The sequence below is a fragment of the Leopardus geoffroyi genome, chromosome D1 (genome assembly GCF_018350155.1).
Source record: "Leopardus geoffroyi isolate Oge1 chromosome D1, O.geoffroyi_Oge1_pat1.0, whole genome shotgun sequence".
Taxonomy (NCBI): Eukaryota; Metazoa; Chordata; class Mammalia; order Carnivora; family Felidae; genus Leopardus; species Leopardus geoffroyi.
In genome coordinates, this window is record NC_059329.1 from 69,757,456 (window position 1) to 69,764,858 (window position 7,403).

Sequence of the window (7,403 nt, forward strand, 5' to 3'; positions counted from 1 at the left end):
GGTTCATATACACAATGGAGTACTACGTGGAAATGAGAAAGAATGAAATATGGCCCTTTGTAGCAACGTGGATGGAACTGGAGAGTGTGATGCTAAGTGAAATAAGCCATACAGAGAAAGACAGATACCATATGTTTTCACTCTTAGGTGGATCCTGAGAAACTTAACAGGAACCCATGGGGGAGGGGAAGAAAAAAAAAGAGAGAGAGAGAGGTTAGAGTGGGAGAGAGCCAAAGCATAAGAGACTCTTAAAAACTGAGAATAAACTGAGGGCTGATGGGGGGTGGGAAGGAGGGGAGGGTGGGTGATGGGCATTGAAGAGGGCATCTTTTGGGATGAGCACTGGGTGTTGTATGGAAACCAATTTGACAATAAATTTCATATATTTTAAAAAAAATAATTAAATACAATAAACTAAAACTCAGAGATGGGGATGGGGATATATCTGGTTGGTCAGTGCATAGCCCCGATTGGGCTTAGCCATGATGGCCACTGCCCAAGATTGGGTTTATTTTTGATTCCCTTCTTAGAAATGCCCAGATGCTTGGTCCATAGAAGTAAAACAATAACATCATAGCTAATATTCCTGAGAGCTGACTTATACAAGATAAAGTGCTATGTATTTTACATGTGTTTCATCTCATTAATTTTGGAAACAGCCTTAAGATAGGCATTACCATCAGACCCACTTGAGAAAATGGAGACTCACAATTTGCCCACGACCCCACAGCAGGCAAGCAGAAGAGCCACTTCAGACATTTCACTGATCTTCTAGTTTGTACGACAGGACTTCTGATTCTCTTTTCACTTCCCCACGTACATTTGCCTGACAGGGGGCTTTCCGACGCAGAAGACAATGGGAGATTCGTGTTCACTAACACTTTCCCGTAATAACATTCAGGAAAGAAATAATAGGTTACTGGCCGGAAGATGCATTTCTGTACATCGTGAGGGAGGGATGGTTCCTAAGTTCATTTTATCTTATTCTAGACCGGGAGCTCCAGGAAGGAGACAAGAACCAAGCCTCCATCCAGCTGAGGGTAAGTACAAAGATGACTGTGATAAACGTCATGCCCTGAGTCCATCCAGACTCAAACAGAATTCGAAAGCAATCCCTAGTGGGCTGGAAATGCAGATGTTAGAGCGTGAAGTCTGCTCAACACAGTCCTTGGTGTCCCAAAGCCTTCCGCTGACTTCACAGGAGCCACCGGGAGGGCGTATGTGGCCCTGCCATATTCCTATGTTCCCCTCCCCACTCGGCCCACAGGCACACACGTGTCCCCTCCTCGGCCTCGATGGGAGCGTGGCCCAGACCTTGGGTTGGAGGGACTGCATCACAGCACTCCAGCAGGTGACAGGCACACCCTAGTCCATGGGCACGGCATCCCCATGAGTCGTGTAGTCCCCAGCCCGGCCCTGCCAGGGTGGATTCATTCAGTGAGGCGTCCAGATGGCGAACCAGACCAGCAGCCACACCCGGGCACTCGGTGCTCCTCGGCTGTCTGGGACAGTTCATTGTGGATGTGTCCATAATCCTCCCTGGAACGACACCCACAGAGAAGACAGTGCCACTCCAAGGAAGAGCCCTGGGCCAGCAGGGAGAACTCTGTGGAGGGGTAGCCGGCTGATTCAATGTCCCAGGAGAAATGAAAGGCAGCTTGGTACTCACCTCCTAACCAGAGGTGTAACAACAAAAAAATCGCAGGTACAGCTGGGACGCTGTGGAAACCACATGTGTGGATGGCCTGTGTCTCTTCCTCCCGGGTCAATGACAGGCCAGCAGAGGCATTTGCTCCGCCTCACCTGAAAATGTGAGGCCTTTCCTACATCAAAGGTCTGCGAGCTAAGCTGGGTCCCCAAGGCACAGCCTCAGAAAGGCAATCAGTGCTATTCATGACCCAAACGAGCCTCCTGGCTGCTTCAGGATGACATTCATTTTGTGACCGGGGCAAAACCAGAATTAGGTTCTGTGCTTACCAGGGTTTGCACCAGCAGGGGTTGGAACAGGAGGCTCAGGCCTGAAGCCGTGAGCCCTGCAAGAAGGGGAGTGGGCGGGGAGGGCTTGTAGGGGGCGTGAGTCCTGTGGTGCAGGGCCAGGCCTGGCCGTTGCGGAGGCATGGGGTGCAGACACTCGCCTGTTTCATCTGTCCCCAGCCCACTCCGCATGCACCCTGTGCCCCCGTCTGAATACACCACTCCCTCTCCTTCTTCCCCTTCATTTCCCCCAACGGAGTGCCTTTGCCCCTTGTCTGCCTGCTCAGCTAGTTCCAGCACTGCGAAGGGTTTCCTGAAACTCCCCCAGCCCAGCCCATCCCAGCCCAGCCCAGTAAGGACTTCCTGCTCTGTATCCCCACAACACCAGCCACAGACCCCATTACGGCAGCTATCACATTGCTGTAATTATTTTAAATGCCTGTCTCCCCTGCTAATCCGCGAGCTCCCTGGGGCAAGGGCCATGTTCTATTCATCTTTCCACCCTTTGCATGGAGCCTGACATAATAGGCGTTCAAAAAGTCAAGTGAATGAATTAGAGAAAAAATTTCCTTGGATTCAGCTGAAAAGGCAATTGCAGTCATTTGAATTGTGCAATTTCCATTGTGTCGTCTTTGAAAAACAGTTTCACGTTTCCTCCTACTACAGATGACTCATTCCTGGGGCAGATAACGCATTTCTGAGGCCCAGAACTTCACTACATCAAATCTTTTGAAACCCTGTTTATTGGTGTTCTTAAAGACAAGAACATGACGAGCTTTCGTAATCCTTCACCTCAAGGTTGAGTGATAGAATACTAGAGATGTTTTGGAGCTTCTTTGCTTACTGCAAAGCATCCAAAGAGGAATGGGTGGGCGGATAATAAAAATAACAATACTAACATTAGCTGCAAGTACTGAGCGCTTAATAAATGGTAGTGAATGTTGGACATTTGTCTAAGTGATTGGCGTCCCTTATCTCGTTCAATCCACATATAGAACCTTATGAGGTGGGCATGACTCTCCATTCAGATGAGGAAACTGAGAATCAGAAAATGTAGGTAACTTACAGGAAAGTGGCAGAGACAAGATTTGAACTCAGGTCCAACTCCACGATGGCGCTGCTGACAAATGACACCCCCATTCCTTCTAGGATGAGTAGAGAAGGCACACGCTGAACTTGGATGCCGATTTGTGACAACACAGCCCTCCTGCCCATGCATCCCCGGGCATATGTGCTTTCAAGTGGACAGAGGTGCTGCCCCTCTTGAAACTCACGTGACAACCTGCCAGTTCCATCCCACTGACCCCGTCTGTCCACCCATACATGGGTGCATAATGACCCTTTTCTGCTGGGAGCTGGGATTCTAGCTCACTGCTTAATTGCAATGTACCACTCCTTGTCCCGGCAGTACCATGGCAACAAGTAGCATTGGCACAAGAATCCACGGGGAGAAACGTTGCCTAGCAACAGAGTAGTAGGAAGAGCTTCCACATTCTGGAGGCCTGAGTTCTAGTTCTGCTTCTGACTACCCGCGGCAACGTGGACAGGGCAGTGTTACAAGGCTGTGGCTATGGCTACGTGAAGAGCAGATCACTCCATGCCTGGAGGATTATTGTCAGGAGCACTATTTTGGGCAGCAAAACAGGCACGTGGATCAAGCCAAACAGGGACAAATTTGAAGGACTCACCAGCTTACGTGACTTATTTCAGCTACTCTAAAAGGAGGATCAATTGCTAGAAGCTTTTTAAAAGGTCCTTAAGTAATATCAGATGAAAGTCTAAGTGTAGTTACCCTTTGACTCAGGAACTTCTGGGAAATCCCAGCATATGCTCATAAACATAGACCTACAAGGTGAAAACCAGCCAACAGCCTACTGCGTTCACTGAAGAGGGATATGATCCATCAACACAATGCAATGCTGTGCAGAGGGTGAAAGGGTGGGGTAGGTCTTGATTCACCCACATGGAGAGAGGTCGAGAATACAATGTGTATAGAAATGAAAGGAAACCATAGACACACACAGATATCCATCCACAAATACACACATCAAAATGCCTCTCGGGAAGCCTGGAAGGAGCTGTAACAAACGGTTAGTTACCAACTTCTTGCCGCTCCCCAAAGAGGCCGCAGATGCTTTGGCTTCCCTACTTTTCCTGTTTGCCAGTTTCATCTGCCTGAAATAGTCATCTTTCGCACCTGTGAGAGCCCGCCCCTCCCTCAGAGCGCAGGTCATCCACGGATTCCACGGGGGCACTTCACATTTCCCTCTGGTCTGTATTTTCTCTACCATGACGTTGGCATTTGTTTTCCTGTCTGACAGTCCCACAGACTGTGACATCCTTGGGAAGAAAAATCACATCTTGTTCATCTTTGTTTCTGCAGGGCCTGCTCTGAGCCTGATAGCATGCCGAATTGAAACCATTACCTAAAAACATTGCCAGAAAGAAGAACGGCGGAAGCTCTGAGCCCCCGTTTCCCCAAAGGCGACCTCCCAAGCTATGCTTTTGTGACTCTCCATGTCTTAGGAGGCGTGCTGTCGGAGGAAAGAAAAAAGTCGCGCGAAGGGAGAAAACTGGGTAGGATTTGCTTGAAACAAAAATCCAGAGGCATTGACGTCGGGAAGCCCCTCCCCAATCCGGACAGCAGGTGGCGCAAGCGACCAAGATTTCTTCAACCACCGCCGAAGGAGGCCGCAAGGTAAAGCTTTTGGAAAGTCTGGGAAGGTGGGAGTATTATCCTGAGCCTCTCTTTCCCCCGCCCGACTGGGGCACAAGACATAAAGACAGATATCATTGGTCTCCTCTAGGATTTCAGCTCCTAGATGTCTGGCTTTCCCACCTCTGTGTTCGACCCTCTTCCGTCCACCCTCACTGTGGCCCTATTTTGTTCTTTGAAAACCCATTCTTTGCTGGCGGACGTGAGCATTTCCATTTTCACCAGTGGCTGTGAATATTAGTAAAACCCTTAGGAAGGGCACTTTGGCAGTGCCTATGAAAAGGAGAACCCTGAGCCTAGAGGAGACAAGCAATGACTCAAGAGTTACTTAAAAAGAATTCTCTGCAATCATGGTTGGGATATTTATCATTGCTTGAAGTTCCTCTTCTGGAGGCAAGTCGATTATTTTAAAGGTAGATGAGGAAATGAACAAGTTACTGATATCATGCTTCATTTATATCTGAATTAGGATGAGGTAGTTATTTGGGTAAGCTTGGCAGTTATTGTCATAACTTTGTGTAATGGATTTATTGATGGAAAAATGTTGGCATGGAAGAACATAATAGCTAGATGGGCTAATTGAATGCCATACTATTGCCGAGGAGGGTGGTTATTTTGTTATTGTGCAAAATGTATTTATTCTTTCAACGAACATTTATTAAGCACTTAGTGTTTATGCAAAAATACCTGTGGAGTGACAACCACCTGCCGGGCTCAGTGTCAGGTGCTAGGAATAAGATACGCAACACACTCTCTGCCCTTGTGGAGCTTAAATGAGAAACAAATACATATGCGGCAAGTGGTTATAACTGCTATGCAAAAGAATAAGGCTATAAAAATAGTGATTAAAGCTGTTATTTCAAATTAGGTGCTCATGTTCTATATTATGGGCTAGAGCTTTAATGTTGATCAAAATCAGACATGACTCTTCCCCCCCCAACCCCCTCCCCCCAAAACTTTAATGTCAGTGGGAGAGAAAGCCACTACTCCAATAATGACACATATAATGGTCTACTGCTGTTAGTGCCATGAAGAAGTATATACATGGGTTTATGAAACTTTATTAAAGGGAAATTTGCCCTCGTTGGAAGGTCAGGGAAGATTTCCCCAAGGAAGTGATGCCTGCACTGATATGTGAAGCATAAGCGGAAGTTAACTAAGCCAAGGGTATGAAGAATATTCCAGGCAGAGGGAAGGGCTATGCAAAGGCCCTGGGGCAAAGGGGAACAAGGGAGAATAGGAAAGGGAAAGAAGGCTAGAGGGGCTAGAGGGAGAGAATGAATGAGATGAAGGGAAAAATGAAAGGAAACCTGCAGGCCCTGTTCATGATTTTTGTCATTGTCCTAAAACAAAGAAAAGTCACCATGGGTTTTAAGCAGTGTCATGACCACTTCACAAAGATGCCTGTGGGTGCTCTGTGAAGATGATTGGAGATACTCAGATGAAATATGGGATAGCCCAAACTATAGCAATAGTCTTTGCCAGCAGTCATGCTGACTTGAACTAGGGCATTGAGTTAGAGATCAAGATCAGTAGATAGATTTGAAAAACTTTGACAAGGGAAATGAAAGACCTTGGTGATTAATTGAAGATAGGATGCGTGAGATAAGGAGCTGACAAGCATGACCGTTAGGTTTCTGGCTTGTGCAAGGAGGTGATCAGTGGTGCTGTTTTCTAAGACAGAGAATAATACCAAGAGGATCGGGCTATCAGGGAGAGGGGGTTTGGCTTGGGGCCTGTTGAGTTCAAGTTGTCTTTGAGATTTCTATATGGAAATATCAAGTCAAGAGTTGGTTCTAAGGACCAGGAATTCAGAGAAGAGGTTGAGAGTGGAGATAGAAATGTCCATGTTCTCCACAGAGAGCTGAAGCTATGGGTAAGGATGTAATCACCTAGGAAGAGATTGTAGAGAGAGGGGGGAGGGACATCAGAACTTGATGGTGAGAATGGGAAGGGTAGACCTGAAGAGCGTATGGGGAAACCAGCGAAGAAACCAGGAGAATATTTTGTCTTTAAAGCCAAGGGAAGGGTGTTTCCAGAAGGTGCAAATGGTCAACAGGGTTAGCTGCTTCTTGAGAGCAAGTAAGATGAGACTGGGTAGATGTCCCTTGGATTTCAGGACATGGGGGCCTCTGGTGACCCAAACTGGAGCTGATTTGGTGGCATGCAGGGCCAGCATTGAACGTGGAATGGCATAGGGGAAAGGGCAGGGGGAAATAAGGACAACAGAGGCAGTAAGTAGAGACAACGTTTTGGAGGAGCTTAACTGGAAAGGAAAGAAAGAAATGGATGGGGCCATGGTGTTGGATGAGCCATCCACAGATACTGGAGTCAGTCAGGTTGAAAGCAGGGATGACAATGTAAAGGAAGGTGACAGGCAGGTGCCCACATGTTCAGTGGATGAGGGGTAGTGATGGCGGCTGGAAGATGATGGCAACATGGCGGGGAATCCCAAGAACAGTGTTGCTGAATGGCAGAGAAACCATATTGTGGGACTATTGTTTGGGAACAAGAACAGCAACACCTTCCAGCCCTAGGACTGGGTGTGGAGGATGAGAAACCATGACTGGAGAGGGGCACAGGGTGTGTGGTGTCCTCGGGGCAAGTCAGCCTGCACTCTGAGGGAGTGGGAAATAGCACTTGGAGAAAAAGTTGGAGACCTCCAGTGGTTTGGTGATCGTGGAACAAGCAATTCCAGAGGGCTCAGTTGTAA

The 7,403-nt window shown here is 47.6% G+C and overlaps 1 long non-coding RNA gene across 1 annotated transcript; it reads left to right on the plus strand.

Annotated features, from left to right (window-relative positions):
• The first annotated feature begins 442 nt into the window (after positions 1-442).
• On the plus strand, positions 443-2,918 carry LOC123601397. Its single transcript, XR_006714088.1, has 2 exons — positions 443-1,040; positions 2,641-2,918. It is a non-coding gene; the product is annotated as an uncharacterized LOC123601397 (long non-coding RNA).
• Positions 2,919-7,403: the final 4,485 nt, after the last annotated feature.